The 15,199-nt window shown below is 46.0% G+C and overlaps 1 protein-coding gene across 1 annotated transcript in view; it reads left to right on the forward strand.

Moving 5' to 3' along the window:
• Positions 1–875: 875 nt before the first annotated feature.
• LOC138677456 (phospholipid scramblase 2-like) overlaps positions 876–15,199 on the forward strand; it is a 74,730-nt gene continuing 60,406 nt past the window's right edge. Inside the window, exon 1 of the mRNA XM_069767612.1 lies at positions 876–1,013. The gene's annotated coding sequence lies outside the window, so the exon portion shown is untranslated. The remainder of the gene's footprint in view (positions 1,014–15,199) is intronic.

A 15,199-nucleotide genomic window follows, 5' to 3' on the forward strand; every position in this document is an offset into this window, starting at 1 on the left:
TATATACACTGCACAGTACCGCTCCTCCTGTATATATACACTGCACAGTACCACTCCTCCTGTATATATACACTGCACAGTACCGCTCCTCCTGTATATATATACTGCACAGTACCACTCCTCCTGTATATATACACTGCACAGTACCACTCCTCCTGTATATATACACTGCACAGTACCACTCCTCCTGTATATATACACTGCACAGTACCACTCCTCCTGTATATATACACTGCACAGTACCGCTCCTCCTGTATATATACACTGCACAGTACCACTCCTCCTGTATATATACACTGCACAGTACCACTCCTCCTGTATATATACACTGCACAGTACCGCTCCTCCTGTATATATACACTGCACAGTACCACTCCTCCTGTATATATACACTGCACAGTACCGCTCCTCCTGTATATATATACTGCACAGTACCACTCCTCCTGTATATATACACTGCACAGTACCACTCCTCCTGTATATATACACTGCACAGTACCACTCCTCCTGTATATATACACTGCACAGTACCGCTCCTCCTGTATATATATACTGCACAGTACCACTCCTCCTGTATATATACACTGCACAGTACCACTCCTCCTGTATATATACACTGCACAGTACCACTCCTCCTGTATATATACACTGCACAGTACCACTCCTCCTGTATATATACACTGCACAGTACCACTCCTCCTGTATATATACACTGCACAGTACCACTCCTCCTGTATATATACACTGCACAGTACCACTCCTCCTGTATATATACACTGCACAGTACCACTCCTCCTGTCCTGTAGATTTGGACACCGGCTTTCCTTAGTATATGGATCTGAGCCCCTGTGAGGGAGGCTGCGCGCTCGGCTTCCAGTGTAGCTACGCCCCTGGTATGAGTCTTGGCACAGTGACATCTTGTCCAGTGTTTCTAGATTAACCAACACACAACGCAACTTCCTGTTGTGCTCCACATTGTTAAGAGAAAAAGAAGGACAAGAAGGGAAAGAAAAGTAAGGAACCCATAGAGGTGTCTGTACTGTGTGTATACAGGTTATAGTGTAGTGGTGGCTGCACTGTGTGTATACAGGTTATGGTGTAGTGGTGGCTGCACTGTGTGTATACAGGTTATGGTGTAGTGGTGGCTGTACTGTGTGTATACAGGTTATGGTGTAGTGGTATCTGGACTGTGTATACAGGTTATGGTGTAGTGGTGTCTGTACTGTGTATACAGGTTATGGTGTAGTGGTGTCTGGACTGTGTGTATACAGGTTATGGTGTAGTGGTGTCTGGACTGTGTGTATACAGGGTATAGTGTAGAGGTGTCTGGACTGTGTGTATACAGGTTATGGTGTAGCGGTGGCTGGACTGTGTGTATACAGGTTATGGTGTAGTGGTGTCTGGACTGTGTGTATACAGGTTATGGTGTAGTGGTGTCTGGACTGTGTGTATACAGGTTATGGTGTAGTGGTGTCTGCACTGTGTGTATACAGGTTATGGTGTAGTGGTGGCTGGACTGTGTGTATACAGGTTATGGTGTAGTGGTGTCTGGACTGTGTGTATACAGGTTATGGTGTAGTGGTGGCTGGACTGTGTGTATACAGTTTATGGTGTAGTGGTGTCTGGACTGTGTGTATACAGGTTATGGTGTAGTGGTGTCTGGACTGTGTGTATACAGGTTATGGTGTAGTGGTGTCTGCACTGTGTGTATACAGGTTATGGTGTAGTGGTGTCTGTACTGTGTGTATACAGGGTATAGTGTAGAGGTGTCTGGACTGTGTGTATACAGGTTATGGTGTAGTGGTGTCTGGACTGTGTGTATACAGGTTATGGTGTAGTGGTGTCTGGACTGTGTGTATACAGGTTATGGTGTAGTGGTGGCTGGACTGTGTGTATACAGGTTATGGTGTAGTGGTGTCTGGACTGTGTGTATACAGGTTATGGTGTAGTGGTGGCTGGACTGTGTGTATACAGGTTATGGTGTAGTGGTGGCTGGACTGTGTGTATACAGGTTATGGTGTAGTGGTGGCTGGACTGTGTGTATACAGGTTATGGTATAGTGGTGTCTGGACTGTGTGTATACAGGTTATGGTGTAGTGTCTGGACTGTGTGTATACAGGTTATGGTATAGTAGTGTCTGGACTGTGTGTATACAGGTTATGGTGTAGTGGTGGCTGGACTGTGTGTACAGGTTATGGTGTAGTGGTGTCTGGACTGTGTGTATACAGGTTATGGTGTAGTGGTATCTGGACTGTGTGTATACAGGTTATGGTGTAGCGGTGTCTGGACTGTGTGTATACAGGTTATAGTGTAGTGGTGGCTGGACTGTGTATACAGGTTATGGTATAGTGGTGTCTGGACTTCGTGTATACAGGTTATGGTGTAGCGGTGTCTGGACTGTGTGTATACAGGTTATAGTGTAGTGGTGGCTGGACTGTGTGTATACAGGTTATGGTGTAGTGGTGTCTGGACTATGTGTATACAGGTTATGGTGTAGCGGTATCTGGACTGTGTGTATACAGGTTATGGTGTAGTGGTGTCTGGACTGTGTGTATACAGGTTATGGTGTAGCGGTATCTGGACTGTGTGTATACAGGTTATGGTGTAGTGGTGTCTGGACTGTGTGTATACAGGTTATGGTGTAGTGGTGGCTGGATTGTGTGTATACAGGTTATGGTGTAGTGGTGGCTGCACTGTGTGTATACAGGTTATGGTGTCGTGTCTGCACTGTGTGTATACAGGTTATGGTGTAGTGGTGTCTGGACTGTGTGTATACAGGTTATGGTGTAGTGGTGTCTGTACTGTGTATACAGGTTATGGTGTAGTGGTGTCTGTACTGTGTGTATACAGGTTATGGTGTAGTAGTGTCTGGACTGTGTGTATACAGGTTATGGTGTAGTGGTGGCTGCACTGTGTGTATACAGGTTATGGTGTCGTGTCTGCACTGTGTGTATACAGGTTATGGTGTCGTGTCTGGACTGTGTGTATACAGGTTATGGTGTAGTGGTGTCTGGACTGTGTGTATACAGGTTATGGTGTGTCTGGACTGTGTGTATACAGGTTATGGTGTAGTGGTGGCTGGACTGTGTGTATACAGGTTATGGTATAGTGGTGTCTGGACTGTGTGTATACAGGTTATGGTATAGTAGTGTCTGGACTGTGTGTATACAGGTTATGGTGTAGTGGTGTCTGGACTGTGTGTATACAGGTTATGGTGTAGCGGTGTCTGGACTGTGTGTATACAGGTTATAGTGTAGTGGTGGCTGGACTGTGTATATACAGATTATGGTGTAGTGTCTGGACTGTGTATATACAGATTATGGTGTAGTGGTGTCTGGTCTGTGTATATACAGGTTACGGTGTAGTGGTGTCTGGACTGTGTGTATACAGGTTATGGTGTAGTGGTGTCTGGACTGTGTGTATACAGGTTATGGTGTAGTGGTGGCTGGACTGTGTATATACAGATTATGGTGTAGTGGTGTCTGGACTGTGTGTATACAGGTTATGTTATAGTGGTGTCTGGACTGTGTGTATACAGGTTATGGTGTAGTGGTGTCTGGACTGTGTGTATACAGGTTATGGTGTAGTGGTGTCTGGACTGTGTGTATACAGGTTATGGTGTAGTGGTGGCTGGACTGTGTATATACAGGTTATGGTGTAGTGGTGTCTGGACTGTGTGTATACAGGTTATGTTATAGTGGTGTCTGGACTGTGTGTATACAGGTTATGGTGTAGTGGTGTCTGGACTGTGTGTATACAGGTTATGGTGTAGTGGTGTCTGGACTGTGTGTATACAGGTTATGGTGTAGTGGTGGCTGGACTGTGTATATACAGGTTATGGTGTAGTGGTGGCTGGACTGTGTGTATACAGGTTATGGTGTAGTGGTGTCTGGACTGTGTATATACAGGTTATGGTGTAGCGGTGTCTGGACTGTGTGTATACAGGTTATGGTGTAGTGGTGGCTGGACTGTGTATATACAGGTTATGGTGTAGCGGTGTCTGGACTGTGTGTATACAGGTTATGGTGTAGTGGTGTCTGGACTGTGTGTATACAGGTTATGGTGTAGTGGTGTCTGGACTGTGTGTATACAGGTTATGGTGTAGTGGTGTCTGGACTGTGTGTGTATACAGGTTATGGTATAGTGGTGTCTGGACTGTGTGTATACAGGTTATGGTGTAGCGGTGTCTGGACTGTGTGTATACAGGTTATGGTGTAGTGGTGGCTGGACTGTGTATATACAGATTATGGTGTAGTGGTGTCTGGTCTGTGTATATACAGGTTATGGTGTAGTGGTGTCTGGACTGTGTGTATACAGGTTATGGTGTAGTGTTGTCTGGACTGTGTGTATACAGGTTATGGTGTAGTGGTGTCTGGACTGTGTGTATACAGGTTATGGTGTAGCGGTGTCTGGACTGTGTGTATACAGGTTATGGTGTAGTGGTGTCTGCACTGTGTGTATACAGGTTATGGTGTAGTGGTGTCTGGACTGTGTGTATACAGGTTATGGTGTAGTGGTGTCTGGACTGTGTATACAGATTATGGTATAGTAGTGTCTGGACTGTGTGTATACAGGGTATAGTGTAGCGGTGTCTGGACTGTGTGTATACAGGTTATAGTGTAGCGGTGTCTGGACTGTGTGTATACAGGTTATGGTGTAGTGGTGTCTGGACTGTGTGTATACAGGGTATAGTGTAGCGGTGTCTGGACTGTGTGTATACAGGTTATGGTGTAGCGGTATCTGGACTGTGTGTATACATATTATGGTGTAGCGGTATCTGGACTGTGTGTATACAGGTTGTGGTGTAGTGGTGGCTGGACTGTGTATATACAGATTATGGTGTAGTGGTGTCTGGACTGTGTGTATACAGGTTATGGTGTAGCGGTGTCTGGACTGTGTGTATACAGGGTATAGTGTAGCGGTGTCTGGACTGTGTGTATACAGGTTATAGTGTAGCGGTGTCTGGACTGTGTGTATACAGGTTATGGTGTAGCGGTATCTGGACTGTGTGTATACATGTTATGGTGTAGCGGTATCTGGACTGTGTGTATACAGGTTGTGGTGTAGTGGTGGCTGGACTGTGTGTATACATGTTATGGTGTAGCGGTATCTGGACTGTGTATACAGGTTATGGTGTAGTGGTGTCTGGACTGTGTATATACAGATTATGGTGTAGCGGTGTCTGGACTGTGTGTATACAGGTTATGGTGTAGCGGTGTCTGGACTGTGTGTATACAGGTTATGGTGTAGTGGTGTCTGGACTGTGTGTATACAGGTTATGGTGTAGTGGTGTCTGGACTGTGTGTATACAGGTTATGGTGTAGTGGTGTCTGGACTGTGTGTATACAGGTTATGGTGTAGCGGTGTCTGGACTGTGTATACAGGTTATGGTGTAGCGGTGTCTGGACTGTGTGTATACAGGTTATGGTGTAGTGGTGGCTGGACTGTGTGTATACAGTTTATGGTGTAGTGGTGGCTGGACTGTGTATACAGGTTATGGTGTAGTGGTGTCTGGACTGTGTGTATACAGGTTATGGTGTAGTGGTGGCTGGACTGTGTGTATACAGGTTATGGTGTAGTGGTGTCTGGACTGTGTATACAGGTTATGGTGTAGTGGTGGCTGCACTGTGTGTATACAGGTTATGGTGTAGTGGTGGCTGGACTGTGTGTATACAGGTTATGGTGTAGTGGTATCTAGACTGTGTGTATACAGGTTATGGTGTAGTGGTGTCTGTACTGTGTGTATACAGGTTATGGTGTAGTAGTGTCTGGACTGTGTGTATACAGGTTATGGTGTAGTGGTGTCTGTACTGTGTGTATACAGGTTATGGTGTAGTGGTGTCTGGACTGTGTGTATACAGGTTATGGTGTAGCGGTGGCTGCACTGTGTGTATACAGGTTATGGTGTAGTGGTGGCTGGACTGTGTGTATACAGGTTATGGTGTAGTGGTATCTAGACTGTGTGTATACAGGTTATGGTGTAGTGGTGTCTGTACTGTGTGTATACAGGTTATGGTGTAGTAGTGTCTGGACTGTGTGTATACAGGTTATGGTGTAGTGGTGTCTGGACTGTGTGTATACAGGTTATGGTGTAGTGGTGTCTAGACTGTGTGTATACAGGTTATGGTGTAGTGGTGTCTGTACTGTGTGTATACAGGTTATGGTGTAGTAGTGTCTGGACTGTGTGTATACAGGTTATGGTGTAGTGGTGTCTGTACTGTGTGTATACAGGTTATGGTGTAGTGGTGTCTGGACTGTGTGTATACAGGTTATGGTGTAGCGGTATCTGGACTGTGTGTATACATATTATGGTGTAGCGGTATCTGGACTGTGTGTATACAGGTTGTGGTGTAGTGGTGGCTGGACTGTGTATATACAGATTATGGTGTAGTGGTGTCTGGACTGTGTGTATACAGGTTATGGTGTAGCGGTGTCTGGACTGTGTGTATACAGGGTATAGTGTAGCGGTGTCTGGACTGTGTGTATACAGGTTATAGTGTAGCGGTGTCTGGACTGTGTGTATACAGGTTATGGTGTAGCGGTATCTGGACTGTGTGTATACATGTTATGGTGTAGCGGTATCTGGACTGTGTGTATACAGGTTGTGGTGTAGTGGTGGCTGGACTGTGTGTATACATGTTATGGTGTAGCGGTATCTGGACTGTGTATACAGGTTATGGTGTAGTGGTGTCTGGACTGTGTATATACAGATTATGGTGTAGCGGTGTCTGGACTGTGTGTATACAGGTTATGGTGTAGCGGTGTCTGGACTGTGTGTATACAGGTTATGGTGTAGTGGTGTCTGGACTGTGTGTATACAGGTTATGGTGTAGTGGTGTCTGGACTGTGTGTATACAGGTTATGGTGTAGTGGTGTCTGGACTGTGTGTATACAGGTTATGGTGTAGCGGTGTCTGGACTGTGTATACAGGTTATGGTGTAGCGGTGTCTGGACTGTGTGTATACAGGTTATGGTGTAGTGGTGGCTGGACTGTGTGTATACAGTTTATGGTGTAGTGGTGGCTGGACTGTGTATACAGGTTATGGTGTAGTGGTGTCTGGACTGTGTGTATACAGGTTATGGTGTAGTGGTGGCTGGACTGTGTGTATACAGGTTATGGTGTAGTGGTGTCTGGACTGTGTATACAGGTTATGGTGTAGTGGTGGCTGCACTGTGTGTATACAGGTTATGGTGTAGTGGTGGCTGGACTGTGTGTATACAGGTTATGGTGTAGTGGTATCTAGACTGTGTGTATACAGGTTATGGTGTAGTGGTGTCTGTACTGTGTGTATACAGGTTATGGTGTAGTAGTGTCTGGACTGTGTGTATACAGGTTATGGTGTAGTGGTGTCTGTACTGTGTGTATACAGGTTATGGTGTAGTGGTGTCTGGACTGTGTGTATACAGGTTATGGTGTAGTGGTGTCTGTACTGTGTGTATACAGGTTATGGTGTAGTAGTGTCTGGACTGTGTGTATACAGGTTATGGTGTAGTGGTGTCTGGACTGTGTGTATACAGGTTATGGTGTAGTGGTGTCTAGACTGTGTGTATACAGGTTATGGTGTAGTGGTGTCTGTACTGTGTGTATACAGGTTATGGTGTAGTAGTGTCTGGACTGTGTGTATACAGGTTATGGTGTAGTGGTGTCTGGACTGTGTGTATACAGGTTATGGTGTAGTGGTGTCTGGACTGTGTATACAGGTTATGGTGTAGTGGTGGCTGCACTGTGTGTATACAGGTTATGGTGTAGTGGTGGCTGGACTGTGTGTATACAGGTTATGGTGTAGTGGTGTCTAGACTGTGTGTATACAGGTTATGGTGTAGTGGTGTCTGTACTGTGTGTATACAGGTTATGGTGTAGTAGTGTCTGGACTGTGTGTATACAGGTTATGGTGTAGTGGTGTCTGTACTGTGTGTATACAGGTTATGGTGTAGTGGTGTCTGGACTGTGTGTATACAGGTTATGGTATAGTGTGTCTGGACTGTGTGTATACAGGTTATGGTGTAGTGGTGGCTGGACTGTGTGTATACGGGTTATGGTGTAGTGGTGGCTGGACTGTGTGTTTACAGGTTATGGTGTAGTGGTGTCTGGACTGTGTGTATACAGGTTATGGTGTAGTGGTGTCTGGACTGTGTGTATACAGGTTATGGTGTAGTGGTGTCTGGACTGTGTATATACAGGTTATGGTGTAGTGGTATCTGGATTGTGTGTATACAGGTTATGGTGTAGTGATGTCTGGACTGTGTGTATACAGGTTATGGTGCAGTGGTGTCTGTAATGTGTGTATACAGGTTATGGTGTAGTGGTGTCTGGACTGTGTGTATACAGGTTATGGTGTAGTGGTGTCTGGACTGTGTGTATACAGGTTATGGTGTAGTGGTGTCTGGATTGTGTGTATACAGGTTATGGTGTAGTGATGTCTGGACTGTGTGTATACAGGTTATGGTGTAGTGGTATCTGGATTGTGTGTATACAGGTTATGGTGTAGTGTTGTCTGTACTGTGTGTATACAGGTTATGGTGTAGTGGTGTTTGGACTGTGTGTATACAGGTTATGGTGTAGCGGTGGCTGGACTGTGTTTATACAGGTTATGGTGTAGTGGTGTCTGGACTGAGTGTATACAGGTTATGGTGTAGTGGTATCTGGATTGTGTGTATACAGGTTATGGTGTAGTGTTGTCTGGACTGTGTGTATACAGGTTATGGTGTAGTGTTATCTGGAATGTGTATACAGGTTATGGTGTAGTGGTGTCTGGACTGTGTGTATACAGGTTATGGTGTAGTGGTGTCTGGATTGTGTGTATACAGGTTATGGTGTAGTGATGTCTGGACTGTGTGTATACAGGTTATGGTGTAGTGGTATCTGGATTGTGTGTATACAGGTTATGGTGTAGTGGTGTTTGTACTGTGTGTATACAGGTTTTGGTGTAGTGGTGTCTGGACTGTGTGTATACAGGTTATGGTGTAGTGGTGGCTGGACTGTGTGTCTACAGGTTATGGTGTAGTGGTGACTGGACTGTGTGTATACAGGTTATGGTGTAGTGGTATCTGGATTGTGTGTATACAGGTTATGGTGTAGTGGTGTCTGGACTGTGTGTATACAGGTTATGGTGTAGTGTTGTCTGGACTGTGTGTATACAGGTTATGGTGTAGTGGTGTCTGGACTGTGAGTATACAGGTTATGGTGTAGTGGTATCTGGACTGTGTATACAGGTTATGGTGTAGTGGTGTCTGTACTGTGTGTATACAGATTATGGTGTAGTGGTGTCTGGTCTGTGTGTATACAGGTTATGGTGGTTGTGTCAGCGTCTGAGCTGTGTGTATACAGATTATGGTATAGTAGTGTCTGGACTGTGTGTATACAGGGTATAGTGTAGCGGTGTCTGGACTGTGTGTATACAGGTTATGGTGTAGCGGTATCTGGACTGTGTGTATACATGTTATGGTGTAGTGGTGGCTGGACTGTATATACAGATTATGGTATAGTAGTGTCTGGACTGTGTGTATACAGGTTATGGTGTAGTGGTGTCTGGACTGTGTGTATACAGGTTATGGTGTAGTGGTATCTGGACTGTGTATACAGGTTATGGTGTAGTGGTGTCTGTACTGTGTGTATACAGGGTATAGTGTAGAGGTGTCTGGACTGTGTGTATACAGGTTATGGTGTAGTGGTATCTGGACTGTGTGTATACAGGTTATGGTGTAGTGGTGTCTGGACTGTGTGTATACAGGTTATGGTGTAGTGGTATCTGGACTGTGTATACAGGTTATGGTGTAGTGGTGTCTGTACTGTGTGTATACAGGGTATAGTGTAGAGGTGTCTGGACTGTGTGTATACAGGTTATGGTGTAGTGGTGTCTGGACTGTGTGTATACAGGTTATGGTGTAGTGGTATCTGGACTGTGTATACAGATTATGGTGTAGTGGTGTCTGGACTGTGTGTATACAGGGTATAGTGTAGAGGTGTCTGGACTGTGTGTATACAGGTTATAGTGTAGCGGTGTCTGGACTGTGTGTATACAGGTTATGGTGTAGCGGTATCTGGACTGTGTGTATACATGTTATGGTGTAGTGGTGGCTGGACTGTGTATATACAGATTATGGTGTAGTGGTGTCTGGACTGTGTGTATACAGGTTATGGTGTAGTGGTGTCTGGACTGTGTGTATACAGGTTATGGAGTAGTGGTGTCTGGACTGTGTGTATACAGGTTATGGTGTAGTGGTGTCTGGACTGTGTATACAGGTTATGGTGTAGTGGTGTCTGGACTGTGTGTATACAGGTTATGATGTAGTGTCTGGACCGTGTGTATACAGGTTATGGTGTAGTGGTGTCTGGACTGTGTGTATACAGGTTATGGTGTAGTGTCTGGACTGTGTGTATACAGGTTATGGTGTAGTGGTGTCTGCACTGTGTGTATACAGGTTATGGTGTAGTGTCTGGACTGTGTGTATACAGGTTATGGTGTAGTGGTGGCTGGACTGTGTGTATACAGGTTATGGTGTAGTGGTGGCTGGACTGTGTGTATACAGGTTATGGTGTAGCGTCTGGACTGTGTGTATACAGGTTAAGGTGTAGTGGTGTTTGGACTGTGTGTATACAGGTTATGGTGTAGTGGTGTCTGGACTGTGTGTATACAGGTTATGGTGTAGCGGTGTCTGGACTGTGTGTATACAGGTTATGGTGTTTTTTTCTGGACTGTGTGTATACAGGTTATAGTGTAGTAGTGTCTGTACTGTGTGTATACAGGTTATGGTGTAGTGGTGTCTGTACTGTGTATACAGGTTATGGTGTAGTGGTGGCTGGACTGTGTGTATACAGGTTATGGTGTAGTGTCTGGACTGTGTGTATACAGGTTATGGTGTAGTGGTGTCTGGACTGTGTGTATACAGGTTATGGTGTAGTGGTGTCTGGATTGTGTGTATACAGGTTATGGTGTAGTGATGTCTGGACTGTGTGTATACAGGTTATGGTGTAGTGGTATCTGGATTGTGTGTATACAGGTTATGGTGTAGTGTTGTCTGTACTGTGTATACAGATTATGGTGTAGCGGTGTCTGGACTGTGTGTATACAGGTTATGGTGTAGTGGTGTCTGTACTGTGTGTATACAGGTTATGGTGTAGTGGTGTCTGGACTGTGTGTATACAGGTTATGGTGTAGTGGTGGCTGGACTGTGTGTATACAGGTTATGGTGTAGTGGTGTCTGGACTGTGTGTATACAGGTTATGGTGTAGTGGTATCTGGATTGTGTGTATACAGGTTATGGTGTAGTGGTGTCTGGACTGTGTGTATACAGGTTATGGTGTAGTGGTGGCTGGACTGTGTGTATACAGGTTATGGTGTAGTGGTGGCTGGACTGTGTATACAGGTTATGGTGTAGTGGTGTCTGCACTGTGTATACAGGTTATGGTGGTTGTGTCAGCGTCTGAGCTGTGTGTATACAGATTATGGTATAGTAGTGTCTGGACTGTGTGTATACAGGGTATAGTGTAGCGGTGTCTGGACTGTGTATACAGGTTATGGTGTAGCTGTATCTGGACTGTGTGTATACATGTTATGGTGTAGTGGTGGCTGGACTGTGTATATACAGATTATGGTATAGTAGTGTCTGGACTGTGTGTATACAGGTTATGGTGTAGTGGTGTCTGGACTTTGTGTATACAGGTTATGGTGTAGTGGTATCTGGACTGTGTGTATACAGGTTATGGTGTAGTGGTGGCTGGACTGTGTGTATACAGGTTATGGTGTAGTGGTATCTGGACTGTGTGTATACAGGTTATGGTGTAGTGGTGTCTGTACTGTGTGTATACAGATTATGGTGTAGTGGTGTCTGGTCTGTGTGTATACAGGTTATGGTGGTTGTGTCAGCGTCTGAGCTGTGTGTATACAGATTATGGTATAGTAGTGTCTGGACTGTGTGTGTACAGGGTATAGTGTAGCGGTGTCTGGACTGTGTGTATACAGGGTATAGTGTAGCGGTGTCTGGACTGTGTGTATACAGGTTATGGTGTAGCGGTATCTGGACTGTGTGTATACATGTTATGGTGTAGTGGTGGCTGGACTGTGTATATACAGATTATGGTGTAGCGGTGTCTGGACTGTGTGTATACAGGTTATGGTGTAGTGGTGTCTGGACTGTGTGTATACAGGTTATGGAGTAGTGGTGTCTGGACTGTGTGTATACAGGTTATGGTGTAGTGGTGTCTGGACTGTGTGTATACAGGTTATGGTGTAGTGGTGTCTGGACTGTGTATATACAGGTTATGGTGTAGTGGTGTCTGGACTGTGTATATACAGGTTATGGTGTAGTGGTGTCTGGACTGTGTGTATACTGGTTATGGTGTAGTGGTGTCTGGACTGTGTGTATACAGGTTATGGTGTAGTTGTGTCTGGACTGTGGGAATACAGGTTATGGTGTAGTGGTGTCTGGACTGTGTGTATACAGGTTATGGTGTTTTTTTCTGGACTGTGTGTATACAGGTTATAGTGTAGTAGTGTCTGTACTGTGTGTATACAGGTTATGGTGTAGTGGTGTCTGTACTGTGTACACAGGTTATGGTGTAGTGGTGGCTGGACTGTGTGTATACAGGTTATGGTGTAGTGTCTGGACTGTGTGTATACAGGTTATGGTGTAGTGGTGTCTGGACTGTGTGTATACAGGTTATGGTGTAGAGGTGGCTGGACTGTGTGTATACAGGTTATGGTGTAGTGGTGTCTGGACTGTGTATACAGGTTATAGTGTAGTAGTGTCTGTACTGTGTGTATACAGGTTATGGTGTAGTGGTGTCTGTACTGTGTATACAGGTTATGGTGTAGTGGTGGCTGGACTGTGTGTATACAGGTTATGGTGTAGTGTCTGTACTGTGTGTATACAGGTTATAGTGTAGTGGTGTCTGGACTGTGTGTATACAGGTTATGGTGTAGTGGTGGCTGGACTGTGTGTATACAGGTTATGGTGTAGTGGTGTCTGGACTGTGTGTATACAGGTTATGGTGTAGTGGTGTCTGGACTGTGTGTATACAGGTTATGGTGTAGTGGTGTCTGGACTGTGTGTATACAGGTTATGGTGTAGTGTCTGGACTGTGTGTATACAGGTTATTTTGTAGTGGTGTCTGCACTGTGTGTATACAGGTTATGGTGTCGTGTCTGGACTGTGTGTATACAGGTTATGGTGTAGTGGTGTCTGGACTGTGTGTATACAGGTTATGGTGTAGTGGTGTCTGGACTGTGTGTATACAGGTTATGGTGTAGTGGTGTCTGGACTGTGTGTATACAGGTTATGGTGTAGTGGTGTCTGTACTGTGTATACAGGTTATGGTGTAGTGGTGGCTGGACTGTGTGTATAAAGGTTATGGTGTAGTGGTGTCTGGACTGTGTGTATACAGGTTATGGTGTAGTGTCTGGACTGTGTGTATACAGGTTATGGTGTAGTGGTGTCTGCACTGTGTGTATACAGGTTATGGTGTAGTGTCTGGACTGTGTATATACAGGTTATGGTGTAGTGGTGTCTGGACTGTGTGTATACAGGTTATGGTGTAGTGTTGTCTGGACTGTGTGTATACAGGTTATGGTGTAGTGGTGTCTGGACTGTGTGTATACAGGTTATGGTGTAGTGGTGTCTGGACTGTGTGTATACAGGTTATGGTGTAGTGGTGTCTGGACTGTGTGTATACGGGTTATGGTGTAGTGGTGTCTGGACTGTGTGTATACAGGTTATGATGTAGTGGTGTCTGGACTGTGTGTATAGAGGTTATGGTGTAGTGGTGGCTGGACTGTGTATACAGGTTATGGTGTAGTGGTGTCTGGACTGTGTGTATACAGGTTATGGTGTTGTGTCTGGATTGTATGTATACAGGTTATGGTATAGTGGTTGCTGGACTGTTTGTATACAGATTATGGTGGAGTGGTGTTTGCACTGTGTATACAGGTTATTATATATGCGTATGTACTATTTAGACTTCCATTGTTCCCGCACATGGCGTTTAGCCAGCGCAGAGGGTGGTGGTCGGTCAACACAGTGAAGGCATGGCCGTACAAGTAGGGTTGCAAGCACTGCAGGGCCCAGACTATGGCCAGGCACTCCTTCTCGATGGTGGAGTAGGTCACTTCCCTCGGCAGAAGTTTCCGGCTCAGGTATAACACGGGATGCTCTTGGTCCTCCGAGTCAACCTGGCTGAGCACAGCAAAGAGGCCAAACTCACTGGCGTCAGTCTGTACCAAGAACGGTCGACTGCTGTCGACTGCTTTCAACACGGGCGTTGCACAGTGCCGTTTTCAACGCCTGGAATGCCCCCTCACAGCCGTCGGTCCACTTGACGACGTGGGGTAGCTTCTTCCTGGTGAGGTCCGTCAAAGGTATAGTGAGGCTACTATAGTGCTGTACGAAGCGCCTATAGTACCCTGCAGTGACCAGGAAGGACATCACCTGTTTCTTGGTCCTGGGGGTGGGCCAGTTCACGATCGCTCCCACTTTCTCAGGCTCTGGCTTTAGGGTGCCCCGCCTACCTGGTGCCCCAGGTAGTGGACCTCACTCATGCCCATCTGGCACTTTCCCGGCTTGATAGTCAGTCCTGATCAGTGAATTCGCCTGAGCACCTCCTCGAGATGCTGCAGGTGTTCATCCCAGGAGGAACTGTCATCCAAGTACGCTACCGCGTACTTCTCCAGTCCCTGAAGCAGGAGGTTGACCATCCGTTGGAAAGTGGCAGGGGCATTCTTCATGCCGAAGGGCGTGACTGTGGACTCGTACAGTCCAAAGGGTGTGATAGAGGCGGACTTCTCCTGCGCCTTGGGGCTCAGGGGAATCTGCCAGTATCCTCGACTCAAATCCATTATGGTCAGGTAGTTTGCACCAGCTAACCTCTCAAGCAGCTCCTCGATGCGCAGCATTGGGTTCGCATCAGAGGCTGTGATGGCGTTGAGCTCCCTGTAGTCCACGCAGAACCGGGTGGTCCAATCCTTCTTTGGCACGAGAACTATAGGTGAGGCCCACGCACTCTTTGACCATCGAATCACCCCCAGCTGTAACATCTCATCGATCTCCTGGCGCATAACCTGCTGCACCTGGTTGGAGATTCGATAGGGTGTTCGCCGTAGTGGGGCATGATTCCCGATGTCCACCACCTCGTGGACTGCTAACTTGGTCCTTCCAGGTCGGTTGGAGAACACGACCCGGGAGGGTTCCAGCTTGGTCCGCAACT

The sequence above is a fragment of the Ranitomeya imitator genome, chromosome 4, assembly GCF_032444005.1.
Source record: "Ranitomeya imitator isolate aRanImi1 chromosome 4, aRanImi1.pri, whole genome shotgun sequence".
NCBI classification, from domain to species: Eukaryota; Metazoa; Chordata; class Amphibia; order Anura; family Dendrobatidae; genus Ranitomeya; species Ranitomeya imitator.